Raw genomic sequence first — 23,055 nt, forward strand, 5'->3', positions numbered from 1 at the left:
GTTCCTAGCGTTGCCCAACGGCACACAACACCAACAAGTAAACAATGCAACACAGAAAGAAAGGAGTTGCACTGTCGATCCTTGAGTCTCAAAGCATGCTACGACGCTGTTCCTAGCGTTGCCCAACGGTACAATATGTGGATGACATGGGCAAGGAGAAGGAGAAAGAAGCTACAGTGCGCTGGACAATGGATGACACGTAACGCAAGCAACAGTTTCTCCCAGAAACAGCGTGTGAGCGCATCCACTGTGAATAGTGAAGGAGAAGACGACATTGCAGCGACGCACATGGGTGCGTCATTTTCACTTCTCGGGATCAAGTCATAGACCGCCTGTTGCCAAAAATCACACTGTCAGGGCCAGGTGTGATACATAGAAGTTACACGCACTAACGCCGAGCTACAGCCTCTACTATGCTGAGTGTTGCTTCGAGGGTACAGGGACTAAAGAATGACATGTTGAAGTCAATTAATCAAAGACTAAATACATGTGCATTGATGTGTTTCTTGCAACATTGATTGTCAGCTCCATGTCAGCACAGTCCTCAACTCGTGTTGTCCTTGTCGGCAGAACAGGTGTGAGTGTGTTCCTGGGTGGTAAAAGATCCCTTGGCAGAAGTGGGATTCCATCCCAAGCATCCAGTGAAGACTGCGAGCTGAAAGCAGCGCCTCAGACCACTCAGCCATCCTGACTTGTGCGGCTGTGTTTAAATGGAGTCAATCCCGACGTAATCGAAAACAGTGGATATCACAATGGATGTGGTTGTATTTGGCCGAAATAGCTCAGTTGGGAGAGCGTTAGACTGAAGATCTAAAGGTCCCTGGTTCAATCCCGGGTTTCGGCATTTCACGAGGAGTATGTTCAGAAAGCACAAAGAGCCCATGTACTGCACACGTGTGCGTTTCTATTTTGCAGCTAGAGTGCACTGTGCTCCGATTCAAAGGTAATTGATTCAAAGCCCTTTTGCAAATACAACTCTAGGCGAAATCAATGACAGGCTCCTTGTTCACTTTACACTGCAGGCTGTGCAATGACTCCTGCAACGGGACAATTCCTGTAACTATTCACTTCATTGCACTGTTTCGTGCTTTTTTTTTTTTTTTTCATGTTCAGAAACTACCTGACTGAGCCCCAGTGGCCTAATGGATAAGGCACTGGCCTCCTAAGCCAGGGATTGTGGGTTCAAGTCCCATCTGGGGTGATGCCTGCCTTGTTTCTGAACACAATTGTTAATTCTCTGTGGCTCTTGTCGTTTTTTCCTTCTGCTCATATCCTATTCACGAATTGCATCTGGGAAAGTTGGAAACTGCGCCGATTGAACCGGGAAACATAGACATTAAAAGATATCCTGGAGATGCCGAGGATTGATCTCGGGACCTCATACATGCAAAGCATGCGCTCTACCACTGAGCTACATCCCCACCACCAGCATGTGTTTCCTTCAACAGCAAACAAACAATGCAACACAGAAAGAAAAGAGTTGCACTGTCATTCCTTGAGTCTCAAAGCATGCTACGACGCTGTTCCTAGCGTAACCCAATGGCACACAACACCAACAAGTAAACAATGCAACACAGAAAGAAAAGAGTTGCACTGTCGTTCCTTGAGTCTGAAAGCATGCTACGACGCTGTTCCTAGCGTTGCCCAACGGCACACAACACCAACAAGTAAACAATGCAACACAGAAAGAAAAGAGTTGCACTGTCGTTCCTTGAGTCTCAAAGCATGCTACGACGCTGTTCCTAGCGTTGCCCAACGGCACACAACACCAACAAGTAAACAATGCAACACAGAAAGAAAAGAGTTGCACTGTCATTCCTTGAGTCTCAAAGCATGCTACGACGCTGTTCCTAGCGTAACCCAATGGCACACAACACCAACAAGTAAACAATGCAACACAGAAAGAAAAGAGTTGCACTGTCATTCCTTGAGTCTCAAAGCATGCTACGACGCTGTTCCTAGCGTTGCCCAACGGCACACAACACCAACAGGTAAACAATGCAACACAGAACGAAAAGAGTTGCACTGTCGTTCCTTGAGTCTCAAAGCATGCTACGACGCTGTTCCTAGCGTTGCCCAACGGTACAATATGTGGATGACATGGGCAAGGAGAAGGAGAAAGAAGCTACAGTGCGCTGGACAATGGATGACACGTAACGCAAGCAACAGTTTCTCCCAGAAACAGCGTGTGAGCGCATCCACTGTGAATAGTGAAGGAGAAGACGACATTGCAGCGACGCACATGGGTGCGTCATTTTCACTTCTCGGGATCAAGTCATAGACCGCCTGTTGCCAAAAATCACACTGTCAGGGCCAGGTGTGATACATAGAAGTTACACGCACTAACGCCGAGCTACAGCCTCTACTATGCTGAGTGTTGCTTCGAGGGTACAGGGACTAAAGAATGACATGTTGAAGTCAATTAATCAAAGACTAAATACATGTGCATTGATGTGTTTCTTGCAACATTGATTGTCAGCTCCATGTCAGCACAGTCCTCAACTCGTGTTGTCCTTGTCGGCAGAACAGGTGTGAGTGTGTTCCTGGGTGGTAAAAGATCCCTTGGCAGAAGTGGGATTCCATCCCAAGCATCCAGTAAAGACTGCGAGCTGAAAGCAGCGCCTCAGACCACTCAGCCATCCTGACTTGTGCGGCTGTGTTTAAATGGAGTCAATCCCGACGTAATCGAAAACAGTGGATATCACAATGGATGTGGTTGTATTTGGCCGAAATAGCTCAGTTGGGAGCGCGTTAGACTGAAGATCTAAAGGTCCCTGGATCAATCCCGGGTTTCGGCATTTCACGAGGAGCATGTTCAGAAAGCACAAAGAGCCCATGTACTGCACATGTGTGCGTTTCTATTTTGCAGCTAGAGTGCACTGTGCTCCGATTCAAAGGTAATTGATTCAAAGCCCTTTTGCAAATACAACTCTAGGCGAAATCAATGACAGGCTCCTTGTTCACTTTACACTGCAGGCTGTGCAATGACTCCTGCAACGGGACAATTCCTGTAACTATTCACTTCATTGCACTGTTTCGTGCTTTTTTTTTTTTTTTTTCATGTTCAGAAACTACCTGACTGAGCCCCAGTGGCCTAATGGATAAGGCACTGGCCTTTAAGCCAGGGATTGTGGGTTCGAGTCCCATCTGGGGTGATGTCTGCCTTGTTTCTGCACACAATTGGTAATTCTCTGTGGGTTCTTGTCGTTTTTTCCTTCTGCTCATATCCTATTCACGAATTGCATCTGGGAAAGTTGGGAATTGAGCCGATTGAACCGGGAAACATAGACATTAAAAGATATCCTGGAGATGCCGAGGATTGATCTCGGGACCTCATACATGCAAAGCATGCGCTCTACCACTGAGCTACATCCCCACCACCAGCATGTGTTTCCTTCAACAGCAAACAAACAATGCAACACAGAAAGAAAAGAGTTGCACTGTCATTCCTTGAGTCTCAAAGCATGCTACGACGCTGTTCCTACCGTTGCCCAACGGCACACAACACCAACAAGTAAACAATGCAACACAGAAAGAAAAGAGTTGCACTGTCGTTCCTTGAGTCTCAAAGCATGCTACGACGCTGTTCCTAGCGTTGCCCAACGGCACACAACACCAACAAGTAAACAATGCAACACAGAAAGAAAAGAGTTGCACTGTCGTTCCTTGAGTCTGAAAGCATGCTACGACGCTGTTCCTAGCGTTGCCCAACGGCACACAACACCAACAATTAAACAATGCAACACAGAACGAAAAGAGTTGCACTGTCGTTCCTAGAGTCTCAAAGCATGCTACGACGCTGTTCCTAGCGTTGCCCAACGGTACAATATGTGGATGACATGGGCAAGGAGAAGGAGAAAGAAGCCACAGTGCGCTGGACAATGGATGACACGTAACGCAAGCAACAGTTTCTCCCAGAAACAGCGTGTGAGCGCATCCACTGTGAATAGTGAAGGAGAAGACGACATTGCAGCGACGCACATGGGTGCGTCATTTTCACTTCTCGGGATCAAGTCATAGACCGCCTGTTGCCAAAAATCACACTGTCAGGGCCAGGTGTGATACATAGAAGTTACACGCACTAACGCCGAGCTACAGCCTCTACTATGCTGAGTGTTGCTTCGAGGGTACAGGGACTAAAGAATGACATGTTGAAGTCAATTAATCAAAGACTAAATACATGTGCATTGATGTGTTTCTTGCAACATTGATTGTCAGCTCCATGTCAGCACAGTCCTCAACTCGTGTTGTCCTTGTCGGCAGAACAGGTGTGAGTGTGTTCCTGGGTGGTAAAAGATCCCTTGGCAGAAGTGGGATTCCATCCCAAGCATCCAGTGAAGACTGCGAGCTGAAAGCAGCGCCTCAGACCACTCAGCCATCCTGACTTGTGCGGCTGTGTTTAAATGGAGTCAATCCCGACGTAATCGAAAACAGTGGATATCACAATGGATGTGGTTGTATTTGGCCGAAATAGCTCAGTTGGGAGAGCGTTAGACTGAAGATCTAAAGGTCCCTGGTTCAATCCCGGGTTTCGGCATTTCACGAGGAGTATGTTCAGAAAGCACAAAGAGCCCATGTACTGCACACGTGTGCGTTTCTATTTTGCAGCTAGAGTGCACTGTGCTCCGATTCAAAGGTAATTGATTCAAAGCCCTTTTGCAAATACAACTCTAGGCGAAATCAATGACAGGCTCCTTGTTCACTTTACACTGCAGGCTGTGCAATGACTCCTGCAACGGGACAATTCCTGTAACTATTCACTTCATTGCACTGTTTCGTGCTTTTTTTTTTTTTTTTTTCATGTTCAGAAACTACCTGACTGAGCCCCAGTGGCCTAATGGATAAGGCACTGGCCTTTAAGCCAGGGATTGTGGGTTCGAGTCCCATCTGGGGTGATGTCTGCCTTGTTTCTGCACACAATTGGTAATTCTCTGTGGGTTCTTGTCGTTTTTTCCTTCTGCTCATATCCTATTCACGAATTGCATCTGGGAAAGTTGGGAATTGAGCCGATTGAACCGGGAAACATAGACATTAAAAGATATCCTGGAGATGCCGAGGATTGATCTCGGGACCTCATACATGCAAAGCATGCGCTCTACCACTGAGCTACATCCCCACCACCAGCATGTGTTTCCTTCAACAGCAAACAAACAATGCAACACAGAAAGAAAAGAGTTGCACTGTCATTCCTTGAGTCTCAAAGCATGCTACGACGCTGTTCCTACCGTTGCCCAACGGCACACAACACCAACAAGTAAACAATGCAACACAGAAAGAAAAGAGTTGCACTGTCGTTCCTTGAGTCTCAAAGCATGCTACGACGCTGTTCCTAGCGTTGCCCAACGGTACAATATGTGGATGACATGGGCAAGGAGAAGGAGAAAGAAGCTACAGTGCGCTGGACAATGGATGACACGTAACGCAAGCAACAGTTTCTCCCAGAAACAGCGTGTGAGCGCATCCACTGTGAATAGTGAAGGAGAAGACGACATTGCAGCGACGCACATGGGTGCGTCATTTTCACTTCTCGGGATCAAGTCATAGACCGCCTGTTGCCAAAAATCACACTGTCAGGGCCAGGTGTGATACATAGAAGTTACACGCACTAACGCCGAGCTACAGCCTCTACTATGCTGAGTGTTGCTTCGAGGGTACAGGGACTAAAGAATGACATGTTGAAGTCAATTAATCAAAGACTAAATACATGTGCATTGATGTGTTTCTTGCAACATTGATTGTCAGCTCCATGTCAGCACAGTCCTCAACTCGTGTTGTCCTTGTCGGCAGAACAGGTGTGAGTGTGTTCCTGGGTGGTAAAAGATCCCTTGGCAGAAGTGGGATTCCATCCCAAGCATCCAGTGAAGACTGCGAGCTGAAAGCAGCGCCTCAGACCACTCAGCCATCCTGACTTGTGCGGCTGTGTTTAAATGGAGTCAATCCCGACGTAATCGAAAACAGTGGATATCTCAATGGATGTGGTTGTATTTGGCCGAAATAGCTCAGTTGGGAGAGCGTTAGACTGAAGATCTAAAGGTCCCTGGTTCAATCCCGGGTTTCGGCATTTCACGAGGAGTATGTTCAGAAAGCACAAAGAGCCCATGTACTGCACACGTGTGCGTTTCTATTTTGCAGCTAGAGTGCACTGTGCTCCGATTCAAAGGTAATTGATTCAAAGCCCTTTTGCAAATACAACTCTAGGCGAAATCAATGACAGGCTCCTTGTTCACTTTACACTGCAGGCTGTGCAATGACTCCTGCAACGGGACAATTCCTGTAACTATTCACTTCATTGCACTGTTTCGTGCTTTTTTTTTTTTTTTTTTCATGTTCAGAAACTACCTGACTGAGCCCCAGTGGCCTAATGGATAAGGCACTGGCCTTTAAGCCAGGGATTGTGGGTTCGAGTCCCATCTGGGGTGATGTCTGCCTTGTTTCTGCACACAATTGGTAATTCTCTGTGGGTTCTTGTCGTTTTTTCCTTCTGCTCATATCCTATTCACGAATTGCATCTGGGAAAGTTGGGAATTGAGCCGATTGAACCGGGAAACATAGACATTAAAAGATATCCTGGAGATGCCGAGGATTGATCTCGGGACCTCATACATGCAAAGCATGCGCTCTACCACTGAGCTACATCCCCACCACCAGCATGTGTTTCCTTCAACAGCAAACAAACAATGCAACACAGAAAGAAAAGAGTTGCACTGTCATTCCTTGAGTCTCAAAGCATGCTACGACGCTGTTCCTACCGTTGCCCAACGGCACACAACACCAACAAGTAAACAATGCAACACAGAAAGAAAAGAGTTGCACTGTCGTTCCTTGAGTCTCAAAGCATGCTACGACGCTGTTCCTAGCGTTGCCCAACGGTACAATATGTGGATGACATGGGCAAGGAGAAGGAGAAAGAAGCTACAGTGCGCTGGACAATGGATGACACGTAACGCAAGCAACAGTTTCTCCCAGAAACAGCGTGTGAGCGCATCCACTGTGAATAGTGAAGGAGAAGACGACATTGCAGCGACGCACATGGGTGCGTCATTTTCACTTCTCGGGATCAAGTCATAGACCGCCTGTTGCCAAAAATCACACTGTCAGGGCCAGGTGTGATACATAGAAGTTACACGCACTAACGCCGAGCTACAGCCTCTACTATGCTGAGTGTTGCTTCGAGGGTACAGGGACTAAAGAATGACATGTTGAAGTCAATTAATCAAAGACTAAATACATGTGCATTGATGTGTTTCTTGCAACATTGATTGTCAGCTCCATGTCAGCACAGTCCTCAACTCGTGTTGTCCTTGTCGGCAGAACAGGTGTGAGTGTGTTCCTGGGTGGTAAAAGATCCCTTGGCAGAAGTGGGATTCCATCCCAAGCATCCAGTGAAGACTGCGAGCTGAAAGCAGCGCCTCAGACCACTCAGCCATCCTGACTTGTGCGGCTGTGTTTAAATGGAGTCAATCCCGACGTAATCGAAAACAGTGGATATCACAATGGATGTGGTTGTATTTGGCCGAAATAGCTCAGTTGGGAGAGCGTTAGACTGAAGATCTAAAGGTCCCTGGTTCAATCCCGGGTTTCGGCATTTCACGAGGAGTATGTTCAGAAAGCACAAAGAGCCCATGTACTGCACACGTGTGCGTTTCTATTTTGCAGCTAGAGTGCACTGTGCTCCGATTCAAAGGTAATTGATTCAAAGCCCTTTTGCAAATACAACTCTAGGCGAAATCAATGACAGGCTCCTTGTTCCCTTTACACTGCAGGCTGTGCAATGACTCCTGCAACGGGACAATTCCTGTAACTATTCACTTCATTGCACTGTTTCGTGCTTTTTTTTTTTTTTTTTTCATGTTCAGAAACTACCTGACTGAGCCCCAGTGGCCTAATGGATAAGGCACTGGCCTTTAAGCCAGGGATTGTGGGTTCGAGTCCCATCTGGGGTGATGTCTGCTTGTTTCTGCACACAATTGGTAATTCTCTGTGGGTTCTTGTCGTTTTTTCCTTCTGCTCATATCCTATTCACGAATTGCATCTGGGAAAGTTGGGAATTGAGCCGATTGAACCGGGAAACATAGACATTAAAAGATATCCTGGAGATGCCGAGGATTGATCTCGGGACCTCATACATGCAAAGCATGCGCTCTACCACTGAGCTACATCCCCACCACCAGCATGTGTTTCCTTCAACAGCAAACAAACAATGCAACACAGAAAGAAAAGAGTTGCACTGTCATTCCTTGAGTCTCAAAGCATGCTACGACGCTGTTCCTAGCGTAACCCAATGGCACACAACACCAACAAGTAAACAATGCAACACAGAAAGAAAAGAGTTGCACTGTCATTCCTTGAGTCTCAAAGCATGCTACGACGCTGTTCCTAGCGTTGCCCAACGGCACACAACACCAACAAGTAAACAATGCAACACAGAACGAAAAGAGTTGCACTGTCGTTCCTTGAGTCTCAAAGCATGCTACGACGCTGTTCCTAGCGTCGCCCAACGGCACACAACACCAACAAGTAAACAATGCAACACAGAAAGAAAAGAGTTGCACTGTCGTTCCTTGAGTCTCAAAGCATGCTACGACGCTGTTCCTAGCGTTGCCCAACGGTACAATATGTGGATGACATGGGCAAGGAGAAGGAGAAAGAAGCCACAGTGCGCTGGACAATGGATGACACGTAACGCAAGCAACAGTTTCTCCCAGAAACAGCGTGTGAGCGCATCCACTGTGAATAGTGAAGGAGAAGACGACATTGCAGCGACGCACATGGGTGCGTCATTTTCACTTCTCGGGATCAAGTCATAGACCGCCTGTTGCCAAAAATCACACTGTCAGGGCCAGGTGTGATACATAGAAGTTACACGCACTAACGCCGAGCTACAGCCTCTACTATGCTGAGTGTTGCTTCGAGGGTACAGGGACTAAAGAATGACATGTTGAAGTCAATTAATCAAAGACTAAATACATGTGCATTGATGTGTTTCTTGCAACATTGATTGTCAGCTCCATGTCAGCACAGTCCTCAACTCGTGTTGTCCTTGTCGGCAGAACAGGTGTGAGTGTGTTCCTGGGTGGTAAAAGATCCCTTGGCAGAAGTGGGATTCCATCCCAAGCATCCAGTGAAGACTGCGAGCTGAAAGCAGCGCCTCAGACCACTCAGCCATCCTGACTTGTGCGGCTGTGTTTAAATGGAGTCAATCCCGACGTAATCGAAAACAGTGGATATCACAATGGATGTGGTTGTATTTGGCCGAAATAGCTCAGTTGGGAGAGCGTTAGACTGAAGATCTAAAGGTCCCTGGTTCAATCCCGGGTTTCGGCATTTCACGAGGAGTATGTTCAGAAAGCACAAAGAGCCCATGTACTGCACACGTGTGCGTTTCTATTTTGCAGCTAGAGTGCACTGTGCTCCGATTCAAAGGTAATTGATTCAAAGCCCTTTTGCAAATACAACTCTAGGCGAAATCAACGACAGGCTCCTTGTTCACTTTACACTGCAGGCTGTGCAATGACTCCTGCAACGGGACAATTCCTGTAACTATTCACTTCATTGCACTGTTTCGTGCTTTTTTTTTTTTTTTTCATGTTCAGAAGCTACCTGACTGAGCCCCAGTGGCCTAATGGATAAGGCACTGGCCTTTAAGCCAGGGATTGTGGGTTCGAGTCCCATCTGGGGTGATGTCTGCCTTGTTTCTGCACACAATTGGTAATTCTCTGTGGGTTCTTGTCGTTTTTTCCTTCTGCTCATATCCTATTCACGAATTGCATCTGGGAAAGTTGGGAATTGAGCCGATTGAACCGGGAAACATAGACATTAAAAGATATCCTGGAGATGCCGAGGATTGATCTCGGGACCTCATACATGCAAAGCATGCGCTCTACCACTGAGCTACATCCCCACCACCTGCATGTGTTTCCTTCAACAGCAAACAAACAATGCAACACAGAAAGAAAAGAGTTGCACTGTCATTCCTTGAGTCTCAAAGCATGCTACGACGCTGTTCCTAGCGTAACCCAATGGCACACAACACCAACAAGTAAACAATGCAACACAGAAAGAAAAGAGTTGCACTGTCATTCCTTGAGTCTCAAAGCATGCTACGACGCTGTTCCTAGCGTTGCCCAACGGCACACAACACCAACAAGTAAACAATGCAACACAGAACGAAAAGAGTTGCACTGTCGTTCCTTGAGTCTCAAAGCATGCTACGACGCTGTTCCTAGCGTCGCCCAACGGCACACAACACCAACAAGTAAACAATGCAACACAGAAAGAAAAGAGTTGCACTGTCGTTCCTTGAGTCTCAAAGCATGCTACGACGCTGTTCCTAGCGTTGCCCAACGGTACAATATGTGGATGACATGGGCAAGGAGAAGGAGAAAGAAGCTACAGTGCGCTGGACAATGGATGACACGTAACGCAAGCAACAGTTTCTCCCAGAAACAGCGTGAGAGCGCATCCACTGTGAATAGTGAAGGAGAAGACGACATTGCAGCGACGCACATGGGTGCGTCATTTTCACTTCTCGGGATCAAGTCATAGACCGCCTGTTGCCAAAAATCACACTGTCAGGGCCAGGTGTGATACATAGAAGTTACACGCACTAACGCCGAGCTACAGCCTCTACTATGCTGAGTGTTGCTTTGAGGGTACAGGGACTAAAGAATGACATGTTGAAGTCAATTAATCAAAGACTAAATACATGTGCATTGATGTGTTTCTTGCAACATTGATTGTCAGCTCCATGTCAGCACAGTCCTCAACTCGTGTTGTCCTTGTCGGCAGAACAGGTGTGAGTGTGTTCCTGGGTGGTAAAAGATCCCTTGGCAGAAGTGGGATTCCATCCCAAGCATCCAGTGAAGACTGCGAGCTGAAAGCAGCGCCTCAGACCACTCAGCCATCCTGACTTGTGCGGCTGTGTTTAAATGGAGTCAATCCCGACGTAATCGAAAACAGTGGATATCTCAATGGATGTGGTTGTATTTGGCCGAAATAGCTCAGTTGGGAGAGCGTTAGACTGAAGATCTAAAGGTCCCTGGTTCAATCCCGGGTTTCGGCATTTCACGAGGAGTATGTTCAGAAAGCACAAAGAGCCCATGTACTGCACACGTGTGCGTTTCTATTTTGCAGCTAGAGTGCACTGTGCTCCGATTCAAAGGTAATTGATTCAAAGCCCTTTTGCAAATACAACTCTAGGCGAAATCAACGACAGGCTCCTTGTTCACTTTACACTGCAGGCTGTGCAATGACTCGTGCAATGGGACAATTCCTGTAACTATTCACTTCATTGCACTGTTTCGTGCTTTTTTTTTTTTTTTTTTCATGTTCAGAAACTACCTGACTGAGCCCCAGTGGCCTAATGGATAAGGCACTGGCCTCCTAAGCCAGGGATTGTGGGTTCAAGTCCCATCTGGGGTGATGCCTGCCTTGTTTCTGAACACAATTGGTAATTCTCTGTGGGCTCTTGTCGTTTTTTCCTTCTGCTCATATCCTATTCACGAATTGCATCTGGGAAAGTTGGGAACTGCGCCGATTGAACCGGGAAACATAGACATTAAAAGATATCCTGGAGATGCCGAGGATTGATCTCGGGACCTCATACATGCAAAGCATGCGCTCTACCACTGAGCTACATCCCCACCACCAGCATGTGTTTCCTTCAACAGCAAACAAACAATGCAACACAGAAAGAAAAGAGTTGCACTGTCATTCCTTGAGTCTCAAAGCATGCTACGACGCTGTTCCTAGCGTTGCCCAACGGCACACAACACCAACAAGTAAACAATGCAACACAGAAAGAAAAGAGTTGCACTGTCATTCCTTGAGTCTCAAAGCATGCTACGACGCTGTTCCTAGCGTAACCCAATGGCACACAACACCAACAAGTAAACAATGCAACACAGAAAGAAAAGAGTTGCACTGTCGTTCCTTGAGTCTGAAAGCATGCTACGACGCTGTTCCTAGCGTTGCCCAACGGCACACAACACCAACAAGTAAACAATGCAACACAGAAAGAAAGGAGTTGCACTGTCGATCCTTGAGTCTCAAAGCATGCTACGACGCTGTTCCTAGCGTTGCCCAACGGTACAATATGTGGATGACATGGGCAAGGAGAAGGAGAAAGAAGCCACAGTGCGCTGGACAATGGATGACACGTAACGCAAGCAACAGTTTCTCCCAGAAACAGCGTGTGAGCGCATCCACTGTGAATAGTGAAGGAGAAGACGACATTGCAGCGACGCACATGGGTGCGTCATTTTCACTTCTCGGGATCAAGTCATAGACCGCCTGTTGCCAAAAATCACACTGTCAGGGCCAGGTGTGATACATAGAAGTTACACGCACTAACGCCGAGCTACAGCCTCTACTATGCTGAGTGTTGCTTCGAGGGTACAGGGACTAAAGAATGACATGTTGAAGTCAATTAATCAAAGACTAAATACATGTGCATTGATGTGTTTCTTGCAACATTGATTGTCAGCTCCATGTCAGCACAGTCCTCAACTCGTGTTGTCCTTGTCGGCAGAACAGGTGTGAGTGTGTTCCTGGGTGGTAAAAGATCCCTTGGCAGAAGTGGGATTCCATCCCAAGCATCCAGTAAAGACTGCGAGCTGAAAGCAGCGCCTCAGACCACTCAGCCATCCTGACTTGTGCGGCTGTGTTTAAATGGAGTCAATCCCGACGTAATCGAAAACAGTGGATATCACAATGGATGTGGTTGTATTTGGCCGAAATAACTCAGTTGGGAGAGCGTTAGACTGAAGATCTAAAGGTCCCTGGTTCAATCCCGGGTTTCGGCATTTCACGAGGAGTATGTTCAGAAAGCACAAAGAGCCCATGTACTGCACACGTGTGCGTTTCTATTTTGCAGCTAGAGTGCACTGTGCTCCGATTCAAAGGTAATTGATTCAAAGCCCTTTTGCAAATACAACTCTAGGCGAAATCAACGACAGGCTCCTTGTTCACTTTACACTGCAGGCTGTGCAATGACTCCTGCAACGGGACAATTCCTGTAACTATTCACTTCATTGCACTGTTTCGTGCATTTTTTTTTTTTTTTTTTCATGTTCAGAAACTACCTGACTGAGCCCCAGTGGCCTAATGGATAAGGCACTGGCCTCCTAAGCCAGGGATTGTGGGTTCGAGTCCCATCTGGGGTGATGCCTGCCTTGTTTCTGAACACAATTGGTAAATCTCTGTGGGCTCTTGTCGTTTTTTCCTTCTGCTCATATCCTATTCACGAATTGCATCTGGGAAAGTTGGGAACTGCGCCGATTGAACCGGGAAACATAGACATTAAAAGATATCCTGGAGATGCCGAGGATTGATCTCGGGACCTCATACATGCAAAGCATGCGCTCTACCACTGAGCTACATCCCCACCACCTGCATGTGTTTCCTTCAACAGCAAACAAACAATGCAACACAGAAAGAAAAGAGTTGCACTGTCATTCCTTGAGTCTCAAAGCATGCTACGACGCTGTTCCTAGCGTTGCCCAACGGCACACAACACCAACAAGTAAACAATGCAACACAGAAAGAAAAGAGTTGCACTGTCGTTCCTTGAGTCTCAAAGCATGCTACGACGCTGTTCCTAGCGTTGCCCAACGGCACACAACACCAACAAGTAAACAATGCAACACAGAAAGAAAAGAGTTGCACTGTCATTCCTTGAGTCTCAAAGCATGCTACGACGCTGTTCCTAGCGTAACCCAATGGCACACAACACCAACAAGTAAACAATGCAACACAGAAAGAAAAGAGTTGCACTGTCGTTCCTTGAGTCTCAAAGCATGCTACGACGCTGTTCCTAGCGTTGCCCAACGGCACACAACACCAACAAGTAAACAATGCAACACAGAAAGAAAAGAGTTGCACTGTCGTTCCTTGAGTCTCAAAGCATGCTACGACGCTGTTCCTAGCGTTGCCCAACGGTACAATATGTGGATGACATGGGCAAGGAGAAGGAGAAAGAAGCTACTGTGCGCTGGACAATGGATGACACGTAACGCAAGCAACAGTTTCTCCCAGAAACAGCGTGTGAGCGCATCCACTGTGAATAGTGAAGGAGAAGACGACATTGCAGCGACGCACATGGGTGCGTCATTTTCACTTCTCGGGATCAAGTCATAGACCGCCTGTTGCCAAAAATCACACTGTCAGGGCCAGGTGTGATACATAGAAGTTACACGCACTAACGCCGAGCTACAGCCTCTACTATGCTGAGTGTTGCTTCGAGGGTACAGGGACTAAAGAATGACATGTTGAAGTCAATTAATCAAAGACTAAATACATGTGCATTGATGTGTTTCTTGCAACATTGATTGTCAGCTCCATGTCAGCACAGTCCTCAACTCGTGTTGTCCTTGTCGGCAGAACAGGTGTGAGTGTGTTCCTGGGTGGTAAAAGATCCCTTGGCAGAAGTGGGATTCCATCCCAAGCATCCAGTGAAGACTGCGAGCTGAAAGCAGCGCCTCAGACCACTCAGCCATCCTGACTTGTGCGGCTGTGTTTAAATGGAGTCAATCCCGACGTAATCGAAAACAATGGATATCTCAATGGATGTGGTTGTATTTGGCCGAAATAGCTCAGTTGGGAGAGCGTTAGACTGAAGATCTAAAGGTCCCTGGTTCAATCCCGGGTTTCGGCATTTCACGAGGAGTATGTTCAGAAAGCACAAAGAGCCCATGTACTGCACACGTGTGCGTTTCTATTTTGCAGCTAGAGTGCACTGTGCTCCGATTCAAAGGTAATTGATTCAAAGCCCTTTTGCAAATACAACTCTAGGCGAAATCAATGACAGGCTCCTTGTTCACTTTACACTGCAGGCTGTGCAATGACTCCTGCAACGGGACAATTCCTGTAACTATTCACTTCATTGCACTGTTTCGTGCTTTTTTTTTTTTTTTTCATGTTCAGAAACTACCTGACTGAGCCCCAGTGGCCTAATGGATAAGGCACTGGCCTCCTAAGCCAGGGATTGTGGGTTCAAGTCCCATCTGGGGTGATGCCTGCCTTGTTTCTGAACACAATTGGTAATTCTCTGTGGGCTCTTGTCGTTTTTTCCTTCTGCTCATATCCTATTCACGAATTGCATCTGGGAAAGTTGGGAACTGCGCCGATTGAACCGGGAAACATAGACATTAAAAGATATCCTGGAGATGCCGAGGATTGATCTCGGGACCTCATACATGCAAAGCATGCGCTCTACCACTGAGCTACATCCCCACCACCAGCATGTGTTTCCTTCAACAGCAAACAAACAATGCAACACAGAAAGAAAAGAGTTGCACTGTCATTCCTTGAGTCTCAAAGCATGCTACGACGCTGTTCCTAGCGTTGCCCAACGGCACACAACACCAACAAGTAAACAATGCAACACAGAAAGAAAAGAGTTGCACTGTCGTTCCTTGAGTCTCAAAGCATGCTACGACGCTGTTCCTAGCGTTGCCCAACGGCACACAACACCAACAAGTAAACAATGCAACACAGAACGAAAAGAGTTGCACTGTCGTTCCTTGAGTCTCAAAGCATGCTACGACGCTGTTCCTAGCGTTGCCCAACGGCACACAACACCAACAAGTAAACAATGCAACACAGAAAGAAAGGAGTTGCACTGTCGATCCTTGAGTCTCAAAGCATGCTACGACGCTGTTCCTAGCGTTGCCCAACGGTACAATATGTGGATGACATGGGCAAGGAGAAGGAGAAAGAAGCTACAGTGCGCTGGACAATGGATGACACGTAACGCAAGCAACAGTTTCTCCCAGAAACAGCGTGTGAGCGCATCCACTGTGAATAGTGAAGGAGAAGACGACATTGCAGCGACGCACATGGGTGCGTCATTTTCACTTCTCGGGATCAAGTCATAGACCGCCTGTTGCCAAAAATCACACTGTCAGGGCCAGGTGTGATACATAGAAGTTACACGCACTAACGCCGAGCTACAGCCTCTACTATGCTGAGTGTTGCTTCGAGGGTACAGGGACTAAAGAATGACATGTTGAAGTCAATTAATCAAAGACTAAATACATGTGCATTGATGTGTTTCTTGCAACATTGATTGTCAGCTCCATGTCAGCACAGTCCTCAACTCGTGTTGTCCTTGTCGGCAGAACAGGTGTGAGTGTGTTCCTGGGTGGTAAAAGATCCCTTGGCAGAAGTGGGATTCCATCCCAAGCATCCAGTGAAGACTGCGAGCTGAAAGCAGCGCCTCAGACCACTCAGCCATCCTGACTTGTGCGGCTGTGTTTAAATGGAGTCAATCCCGACGTAATCGAAAACAGTGGATATCACAATGGATGTGGTTGTATTTGGCCGAAATAGCTCAGTTGGGAGAGCGTTAGACTGAAGATCTAAAGGTCCCTGGTTCAATCCCGGGTTTCGGCATTTCACGAGGAGTATGTTCAGAAAGCACAAAGAGCCCATGTACTGCACACGTGTGCGTTTCTATTTTGCAGCTAGAGTGCACTGTGCTCCGATTCAAAGGTAATTGATTCAAAGCCCTTTTGCAAATACAACTCTAGGCGAAATCAACGACAGGCTCCTTGTTCACTTTACACTGCAGGCTGTGCAATGACTCCTGCAACGGGACAATTCCTGTAACTATTCACTTCATTGCACTGTTTCGTGCATTTTTTTTTTTTTTTTTTTTTCATGTTCAGAAACTACCTGACTGAGCCCCAGTGGCCTAATGGATAAGGCACTGGCCTCCTAAGCCAGGGATTGTGGGTTCGAGTCCCATCTGGGGTGATGCCTGCCTTGTTTCTGAACACAATTGGTAATTCTCTGTGGGCTCTTGTCGTTTTTTCCTTCTGCTCATATCCTATTCACGAATTGCATCTGGGAAACTTGGGAACTGCGCCGATTGAACCGGGAAACATAGACATTAAAAGATATCCTGGAGATGCCGAGGATTGATCTCGGGACCTCATACATGCAAAGCATGCGCTCTACCACTGAGCTACATCCCCACCACCAGCATGTGTTTCCTTCAACAGCAAACAAACAATGCAACACAGAAAGAAAAGAGTTGCACTGTCGTTCCTTGAGTCTCAAAGCATGCTACGACGCTGTTCCTAGCGTTGCCCAACGGCACACAACACCAACATGTAAACAATGCAACACAGAAAGAAAAGAGTTGCACTGTCGTTCCTTGAGTCTCAAAGCATGCTACGACGCTGTTCCTAGCGTTGCCCAACGGTACAATATGTGGATGACATGGGCAAGGAGAAGGAGAAAGAAGCTACAGTGCGCTGGACAATGGATGACACGTAACGCAAGCAACAGTTTCTCCCAGAAACAGCGTGTGAGCGCATCCACTGTGAATAGTGAAGGAGAAGACGACATTGCAGCGACGCACATGGGTGCGTCATTTTCACTTCTCGGGATCAAGTCATAGACCGCCTGGTGCCAAAAATCACACTGTCAGGGCCAGGTGTGATACATAGAAGTTACACGCACTAACGCCGAGCTACAGCCTCTACTATGCTGAGTGTTGCTTCGAGGGTACAGGGACTAAAGAATGACATGTTGAAGTCAATTAATCAAAGACTAAATACATGTGCATTGATGTGTTTCTTGCAACATTGATTGTCAGCTCCATGTCAGCACAGTCCTCAACTCGTGTTGTCCTTGTCGGCAGAACAGGTGTGAGTGTGTTCCTGGGTGGTAAAAGATCCCTTGGCAGAAGTGGGATTCCATCCCAAGCATCCAGTGAAGACTGCGAGCTGAAAGCAGCGCCTCAGACCACTCAGCCATCCTGACTTGTGCGGCTGTGTTTAAATGGAGTCAATCCCGACGTAATCGAAAACAGTGGATATCACAATGGATGTGGTTGTATTTGGCCGAAATAGCTCAGTTGGGAGAGCGTTAGACTGAAGATCTAAAGGTCCCTGGTTCAATCCCGGGTTTCGGCATTTCACGAGGAGTATGTTCAGAAAGCACAAAGAGCCCATGTACTGCACACGTGTGCGTTTCTATTTTGCAGCTAGAGTGCACTGTGCTCCGATTCAAAGGTAATTGATTCAAAGCCCTTTTGCAAATACAACTCTAGGCGAAATCAACGACAGGCTCCTTGTTCACTTTACACTGCAGGCTGTGCAATGACTCCTGCAACGGGACAATTCCTGTAACTATTCACTTCATTGCACTGTTTCGTGCATTTTTTTTTTTTTTTTTTCATGTTCAGAAACTACCTGACTGAGCCCCAGTGGCCTAATGGATAAGGCACTGGCCTCCTAAGCCAGGGATTGTGGGTTGAAGTCCCATCTTGGGTGATGCCTGCCTTGTTTCTGAACACAATTGGTAATTCTCTGTGGGCTCTTGTCGTTTTTTCCTTCTGCTCATATCCTATTCACGAATTGCATCTGGGAAAGTTGGGAACTGCGCCGATTGAACCGGGAAACATAGACATTAAAAGATATCCTGGAGATGCTGAGGATTGATCTCGGGACCTCATACATGCAAAGCATGCGCTCTACCACTGAGCTACATCCCCACCACCTGCATGTGTTTCCTTCAACAGCAAACAAACAATGCAACACAGAAAGAAAAGAGTTGCACTGTCATTCCTTGAGTCTCAAAGCATGCTACGACGCTGTTCCTAGCGTTGCCCAACGGCACACAACACCAACAAGTAAACAATGCAACACAGAAAGAAAAGAGTTGCACTGTCGTTCCTTGAGTCTCAAAGCATGCTACGACGCTGTTCCTAGCGTTGCCCAACGGTACAATATGTGGATGACATGGGCAAGGAGAAGGAGAAAGAAGCTACAGTGCGCTGGACAATGGATGACACGTAACGCAAGCAACAGTTTCTCCCAGAAACAGCGTGTGAGCGCATCCACTGTGAATAGTGAAGGAGAAGACGACATTGCAGCGACGCACATGGGTGCGTCATTTTCACTTCTCGGGATCAAGTCATAGACCGCCTGTTGCCAAAAATCACACTGTCAGGGCCAGGTGTGATACATAGAAGTTACACGCACTAACGCCGAGCTACAGCCTCTACTATGCTGAGTGTTGCTTCGAGGGTACAGGGACTAAAGAATGACATGTTGAAGTCAATTAATCAAAGACTAAATACATGTGCATTGATGTGTTTCTTGCAACATTGATTGTCAGCTCCATGTCAGCACAGTCCTCAACTCGTGTTGTCCTTGTCGGCAGAACAGGTGTGAGTGTGTTCCTGGGTGGTAAAAGATCCCTTGGCAGAAGTGGGATTCCATCCCAAGCATCCAGTGAAGACTGCGAGCTGAAAGCAGCGCCTCAGACCACTCAGCCATCCTGACTTGTGCGGCTGTGTTTAAATGGAGTCAATCCCGACGTAATCGAAAACAGTGGATATCTCAATGGATGTGGTTGTATTTGGCCGAAATAGCTCAGTTGGGAGAGTGTTAGACTGAAGATCTAAAGGTCCCTGGTTCAATCCCGGGTTTCGGCATTTCACGAGGAGTATGTTCAGAAAGCACAAAGAGCCCATGTACTGCACACGTGTGCGTTTCTATTTTGCAGCTAGAGTGCACTGTGCTCCGATTCAAAGGTAATTGATTCAAAGCCCTTTTGCAAATACAACTCTAGGCGAAATCAACGACAGGCTCCTTGTTCACTTTACACTGCAGGCTGTGCAATGACTCCTGCAACGGGACAATTCCTGTAACTATTCACTTCATTGCACTGTTTCGTGCTTTTTTTTTTTTTTTTCATGTTCAGAAGCTACCTGACTGAGCCCCAGTGGCCTAATGGATAAGGCACTGGCCTTTAAGCCAGGGATTGTGGGTTCGAGTCCCATCTGGGGTGATGTCTGCCTTGTTTCTGCACACAATTGGTAATTCTCTGTGGGTTCTTGTCGTTTTTTCCTTCTGCTCATATCCTATTCACGAATTGCATCTGGGAAAGTTGGGAATTGAGCCGATTGAACCGGGAAACATAGACATTAAAAGATATCCTGGAGATGCCGAGGATTGATCTCGGGACCTCATACATGCAAAGCATGCGCTCTACCACTGAGCTACATCCCCACCACCTGCATGTGTTTCCTTCAACAGCAAACAAACAATGCAACACAGAAAGAAAAGAGTTGCACTGTCATTCCTTGAGTCTCAAAGCATGCTACGACGCTGTTCCTAGCGTAACCCAATGGCACACAACACCAACAAGTAAACAATGCAACACAGAAAGAAAAGAGTTGCACTGTCATTCCTTGAGTCTCAAAGCATGCTACGACGCTGTTCCTAGCGTTGCCCAACGGCACACAACACCAACAAGTAAACAATGCAACACAGAACGAAAAGAGTTGCACTGTCGTTCCTTGAGTCTCAAAGCATGCTACGACGCTGTTCCTAGCGTCGCCCAACGGCACACAACACCAACAAGTAAACAATGCAACACAGAAAGAAAAGAGTTGCACTGTCGTTCCTTGAGTCTCAAAGCATGCTACGACGCTGTTCCTAGCGTTGCCCAACGGTACAATATGTGGATGACATGGGCAAGGAGAAGGAGAAAGAAGCTACAGTGCGCTGGACAATGGATGACACGTAACGCAAGCAACAGTTTCTCCCAGAAACAGCGTGAGAGCGCATCCACTGTGAATAGTGAAGGAGAAGACGACATTGCAGCGACGCACATGGGTGCGTCATTTTCACTTCTCGGGATCAAGTCATAGACCGCCTGTTGCCAAAAATCACACTGTCAGGGCCAGGTGTGATACATAGAAGTTACACGCACTAACGCCGAGCTACAGCCTCTACTATGCTGAGTGTTGCTTTGAGGGTACAGGGACTAAAGAATGACATGTTGAAGTCAATTAATCAAAGACTAAATACATGTGCATTGATGTGTTTCTTGCAACATTGATTGTCAGCTCCATGTCAGCACAGTCCTCAACTCGTGTTGTCCTTGTCGGCAGAACAGGTGTGAGTGTGTTCCTGGGTGGTAAAAGATCCCTTGGCAGAAGTGGGATTCCATCCCAAGCATCCAGTGAAGACTGCGAGCTGAAAGCAGCGCCTCAGACCACTCAGCCATCCTGACTTGTGCGGCTGTGTTTAAATGGAGTCAATCCCGACGTAATCGAAAACAGTGGATATCTCAATGGATGTGGTTGTATTTGGCCGAAATAGCTCAGTTGGGAGAGCGTTAGACTGAAGATCTAAAGGTCCCTGGTTCAATCCCGGGTTTCGGCATTTCACGAGGAGTATGTTCAGAAAGCACAAAGAGCCCATGTACTGCACACGTGTGCGTTTCTATTTTGCAGCTAGAGTGCACTGTGCTCCGATTCAAAGGTAATTGATTCAAAGCCCTTTTGCAAATACAACTCTAGGCGAAATCAACGACAGGCTCCTTGTTCACTTTACACTGCAGGCTGTGCAATGACTCCTGCAACGGGACAATTCCTGTAACTATTCACTTCATTGCACTGTTTCGTGCTTTTTTTTTTTTTTTTTTCATGTTCAGAAACTACCTGACTGAGCCCCAGTGGCCTAATGGATAAGGCACTGGCCTCCTAAGCCAGGGATTGTGGGTTCGAGTCACATCTGGGGTGATGCCTGCCTTGTTTCTGAACACAATTGGTAATTCTCTGTGGGCTCTTGTCGTTTTTTCCTTCTGCTCATATCCTATTCACGAATTGCATCTGGGAAAGTTGGGAACTGCGCCGATTGATCGTGAAACATAGACATTAAAAGATATCCTGGAGATGCCGAGGATTGATCTCGGGACCTCATACATGCAAAGCATGCGCTCTACCACTGAGCTACATCCCCACCACCAGCATGTGTTTCCTTCAACAGCAAACAAACAATGCAACACAGAAAGAAAAGAGTTGCACTGTCATTCCTTGAGTCTCAAAGCATGCTACGACGCTGTTCCTAGCGTTGCCCAACGGCACACAACACCAACAAGTAAACAATGCAACACAGAAAGAAAAGAGTTGCACTGTCATTCCTTGAGTCTCAAAGCATGCTACGACGCTGTTCCTAGCGTAACCCAATGGCACACAACACCAACAAGTAAACAATGCAACACAGAAAGAAAAGAGTTGCACTGTCGTTCCTTGAGTCTCAAAGCATGCTACGACGCTGTTCCTAGCGTTGCCCAACGGCACACAACACCAACATGTAAACAATGCAACACAGAAAGAAAAGAGTTGCACTGTCGTTCCTTGAGTCTCAAAGCATGCTACGACGCTGTTCCTAGCGTTGCCCAACGGTACAATATGTGGATGACATGGGCAAGGAGAAGGAGAAAGAAGCTACAGTGCGCTGGACAATGGATGACACGTAACGCAAGCAACAGTTTCTCCCAGAAACAGCGTGAGAGCGCATCCACTGTGAATAGTGAAGGAGAAGACGACATTGCAGCGACGCACATGGGTGCGTCATTTTCACTTCTCGGGATCAAGTCATAGACCGCCTGTTGCCAAAAATCACACTGTCAGGGCCAGGTGTGATACATAGAAGTTACACGCACTAACGCCGAGCTACAGCCTCTACTATGCTGAGTGTTGCTTCGAGGGTACAGGGACTAAAGAATGACATGTTGAAGTCAATTAATCAAAGACTAAATACATGTGCATTGATGTGTTTCTTGCAACATTGATTGTCAGCTCCATGTCAGCACAGTCCTCAACTCGTGTTGTCCTTGTCGGCAGAACAGGTGTGAGTGTGTTCCTGGGTGGTAAAAGATCCCTTGGCAGAAGTGGGATTCCATCCCAAGCATCCAGTGAAGACTGCGAGCTGAAAGCAGCGCCTCAGACCACTCAGCCATCCTGACTTGTGCGGCTGTGTTTAAATGGAGTCAATCCCGACGTAATCGAAAACAGTGGATATCACAATGGATGTGGTTGTATTTGGCCGAAATAGCTCAGTTGGGAGAGCGTTAGACTGAAGATCTAAAGGTCCCTGGTTCAATCCCGGGTTTCGGCATTTCACGACGAGTATGTTCAGAAAGCACAAAGAGCCCATGTACTGCACACGTGTGCGTTTCTATTTTGCAGCTAGAGTGCACTGTGCTCCGATTCAAAGGTAATTGATTCAAAGCCCTTTTGCAAATACA

The 23,055-nt window shown here is 47.0% G+C and overlaps 33 non-coding genes across 33 annotated transcripts; 20 read left to right on the plus strand and 13 right to left on the minus strand.

The window, feature by feature from the left end:
• The first annotated feature begins 771 nt into the window (after window positions 1–771).
• trnaf-gaa (transfer RNA phenylalanine (anticodon GAA)) lies at window positions 772–844 on the plus strand. The gene has a single exon. It is a non-coding gene; the product is annotated as a tRNA-Phe (tRNA).
• Window positions 845–1,128: 284 nt separating this feature from the next.
• trnar-ccu (transfer RNA arginine (anticodon CCU)) lies at window positions 1,129–1,201 on the plus strand. Its single transcript has one exon. It is a non-coding gene; the product is annotated as a tRNA-Arg (tRNA).
• A 148-nt stretch (window positions 1,202–1,349) lies between these two features.
• Window positions 1,350–1,421, minus strand: trnaa-ugc (transfer RNA alanine (anticodon UGC)). The gene has a single exon. It is a non-coding gene; the product is annotated as a tRNA-Ala (tRNA).
• Window positions 1,422–2,725: 1,304 nt separating this feature from the next.
• trnaf-gaa (transfer RNA phenylalanine (anticodon GAA)) lies at window positions 2,726–2,798 on the plus strand. The gene has a single exon. It is a non-coding gene; the product is annotated as a tRNA-Phe (tRNA).
• A 506-nt stretch (window positions 2,799–3,304) lies between these two features.
• Window positions 3,305–3,376, minus strand: trnaa-ugc (transfer RNA alanine (anticodon UGC)). Its single transcript has one exon. It is a non-coding gene; the product is annotated as a tRNA-Ala (tRNA).
• Window positions 3,377–4,464: 1,088 nt separating this feature from the next.
• Window positions 4,465–4,537, plus strand: trnaf-gaa (transfer RNA phenylalanine (anticodon GAA)). Its single transcript has one exon. It is a non-coding gene; the product is annotated as a tRNA-Phe (tRNA).
• A 507-nt stretch (window positions 4,538–5,044) lies between these two features.
• Window positions 5,045–5,116, minus strand: trnaa-ugc (transfer RNA alanine (anticodon UGC)). The gene has a single exon. It is a non-coding gene; the product is annotated as a tRNA-Ala (tRNA).
• Window positions 5,117–5,988: 872 nt separating this feature from the next.
• trnaf-gaa (transfer RNA phenylalanine (anticodon GAA)) lies at window positions 5,989–6,061 on the plus strand. Its single transcript has one exon. It is a non-coding gene; the product is annotated as a tRNA-Phe (tRNA).
• Window positions 6,062–6,568: 507 nt separating this feature from the next.
• Window positions 6,569–6,640, minus strand: trnaa-ugc (transfer RNA alanine (anticodon UGC)). The gene has a single exon. It is a non-coding gene; the product is annotated as a tRNA-Ala (tRNA).
• An 872-nt stretch (window positions 6,641–7,512) lies between these two features.
• On the plus strand, window positions 7,513–7,585 carry trnaf-gaa (transfer RNA phenylalanine (anticodon GAA)). The gene has a single exon. It is a non-coding gene; the product is annotated as a tRNA-Phe (tRNA).
• Window positions 7,586–8,091: 506 nt separating this feature from the next.
• On the minus strand, window positions 8,092–8,163 carry trnaa-ugc (transfer RNA alanine (anticodon UGC)). The gene has a single exon. It is a non-coding gene; the product is annotated as a tRNA-Ala (tRNA).
• Window positions 8,164–9,251: 1,088 nt separating this feature from the next.
• On the plus strand, window positions 9,252–9,324 carry trnaf-gaa (transfer RNA phenylalanine (anticodon GAA)). The gene has a single exon. It is a non-coding gene; the product is annotated as a tRNA-Phe (tRNA).
• Window positions 9,325–9,829: 505 nt separating this feature from the next.
• Window positions 9,830–9,901, minus strand: trnaa-ugc (transfer RNA alanine (anticodon UGC)). The gene has a single exon. It is a non-coding gene; the product is annotated as a tRNA-Ala (tRNA).
• A 1,088-nt stretch (window positions 9,902–10,989) lies between these two features.
• Window positions 10,990–11,062, plus strand: trnaf-gaa (transfer RNA phenylalanine (anticodon GAA)). Its single transcript has one exon. It is a non-coding gene; the product is annotated as a tRNA-Phe (tRNA).
• Window positions 11,063–11,348: 286 nt separating this feature from the next.
• On the plus strand, window positions 11,349–11,421 carry trnar-ccu (transfer RNA arginine (anticodon CCU)). Its single transcript has one exon. It is a non-coding gene; the product is annotated as a tRNA-Arg (tRNA).
• Window positions 11,422–11,570: 149 nt separating this feature from the next.
• On the minus strand, window positions 11,571–11,642 carry trnaa-ugc (transfer RNA alanine (anticodon UGC)). The gene has a single exon. It is a non-coding gene; the product is annotated as a tRNA-Ala (tRNA).
• Window positions 11,643–12,730: 1,088 nt separating this feature from the next.
• Window positions 12,731–12,803, plus strand: trnaf-gaa (transfer RNA phenylalanine (anticodon GAA)). The gene has a single exon. It is a non-coding gene; the product is annotated as a tRNA-Phe (tRNA).
• Window positions 12,804–13,090: 287 nt separating this feature from the next.
• trnar-ccu (transfer RNA arginine (anticodon CCU)) lies at window positions 13,091–13,163 on the plus strand. Its single transcript has one exon. It is a non-coding gene; the product is annotated as a tRNA-Arg (tRNA).
• A 149-nt stretch (window positions 13,164–13,312) lies between these two features.
• On the minus strand, window positions 13,313–13,384 carry trnaa-ugc (transfer RNA alanine (anticodon UGC)). Its single transcript has one exon. It is a non-coding gene; the product is annotated as a tRNA-Ala (tRNA).
• A 1,196-nt stretch (window positions 13,385–14,580) lies between these two features.
• trnaf-gaa (transfer RNA phenylalanine (anticodon GAA)) lies at window positions 14,581–14,653 on the plus strand. The gene has a single exon. It is a non-coding gene; the product is annotated as a tRNA-Phe (tRNA).
• Window positions 14,654–14,937: 284 nt separating this feature from the next.
• Window positions 14,938–15,010, plus strand: trnar-ccu (transfer RNA arginine (anticodon CCU)). Its single transcript has one exon. It is a non-coding gene; the product is annotated as a tRNA-Arg (tRNA).
• A 149-nt stretch (window positions 15,011–15,159) lies between these two features.
• On the minus strand, window positions 15,160–15,231 carry trnaa-ugc (transfer RNA alanine (anticodon UGC)). Its single transcript has one exon. It is a non-coding gene; the product is annotated as a tRNA-Ala (tRNA).
• Window positions 15,232–16,319: 1,088 nt separating this feature from the next.
• On the plus strand, window positions 16,320–16,392 carry trnaf-gaa (transfer RNA phenylalanine (anticodon GAA)). The gene has a single exon. It is a non-coding gene; the product is annotated as a tRNA-Phe (tRNA).
• A 290-nt stretch (window positions 16,393–16,682) lies between these two features.
• On the plus strand, window positions 16,683–16,755 carry trnar-ccu (transfer RNA arginine (anticodon CCU)). Its single transcript has one exon. It is a non-coding gene; the product is annotated as a tRNA-Arg (tRNA).
• Window positions 16,756–16,904: 149 nt separating this feature from the next.
• On the minus strand, window positions 16,905–16,976 carry trnaa-ugc (transfer RNA alanine (anticodon UGC)). Its single transcript has one exon. It is a non-coding gene; the product is annotated as a tRNA-Ala (tRNA).
• Window positions 16,977–17,848: 872 nt separating this feature from the next.
• Window positions 17,849–17,921, plus strand: trnaf-gaa (transfer RNA phenylalanine (anticodon GAA)). Its single transcript has one exon. It is a non-coding gene; the product is annotated as a tRNA-Phe (tRNA).
• Window positions 17,922–18,430: 509 nt separating this feature from the next.
• trnaa-ugc (transfer RNA alanine (anticodon UGC)) lies at window positions 18,431–18,502 on the minus strand. The gene has a single exon. It is a non-coding gene; the product is annotated as a tRNA-Ala (tRNA).
• Window positions 18,503–19,374: 872 nt separating this feature from the next.
• On the plus strand, window positions 19,375–19,447 carry trnaf-gaa (transfer RNA phenylalanine (anticodon GAA)). The gene has a single exon. It is a non-coding gene; the product is annotated as a tRNA-Phe (tRNA).
• Window positions 19,448–19,952: 505 nt separating this feature from the next.
• On the minus strand, window positions 19,953–20,024 carry trnaa-ugc (transfer RNA alanine (anticodon UGC)). Its single transcript has one exon. It is a non-coding gene; the product is annotated as a tRNA-Ala (tRNA).
• A 1,088-nt stretch (window positions 20,025–21,112) lies between these two features.
• Window positions 21,113–21,185, plus strand: trnaf-gaa (transfer RNA phenylalanine (anticodon GAA)). The gene has a single exon. It is a non-coding gene; the product is annotated as a tRNA-Phe (tRNA).
• A 286-nt stretch (window positions 21,186–21,471) lies between these two features.
• Window positions 21,472–21,544, plus strand: trnar-ccu (transfer RNA arginine (anticodon CCU)). The gene has a single exon. It is a non-coding gene; the product is annotated as a tRNA-Arg (tRNA).
• A 148-nt stretch (window positions 21,545–21,692) lies between these two features.
• Window positions 21,693–21,764, minus strand: trnaa-ugc (transfer RNA alanine (anticodon UGC)). The gene has a single exon. It is a non-coding gene; the product is annotated as a tRNA-Ala (tRNA).
• Window positions 21,765–22,852: 1,088 nt separating this feature from the next.
• trnaf-gaa (transfer RNA phenylalanine (anticodon GAA)) lies at window positions 22,853–22,925 on the plus strand. Its single transcript has one exon. It is a non-coding gene; the product is annotated as a tRNA-Phe (tRNA).
• The last annotated feature ends 130 nt before the right edge of the window (window positions 22,926–23,055 follow it).

This window comes from Amia ocellicauda, chromosome 14 (genome assembly GCF_036373705.1).
Source record: "Amia ocellicauda isolate fAmiCal2 chromosome 14, fAmiCal2.hap1, whole genome shotgun sequence".
In the NCBI taxonomy this organism is placed as follows: domain Eukaryota; kingdom Metazoa; phylum Chordata; class Actinopteri; order Amiiformes; family Amiidae; genus Amia; species Amia ocellicauda.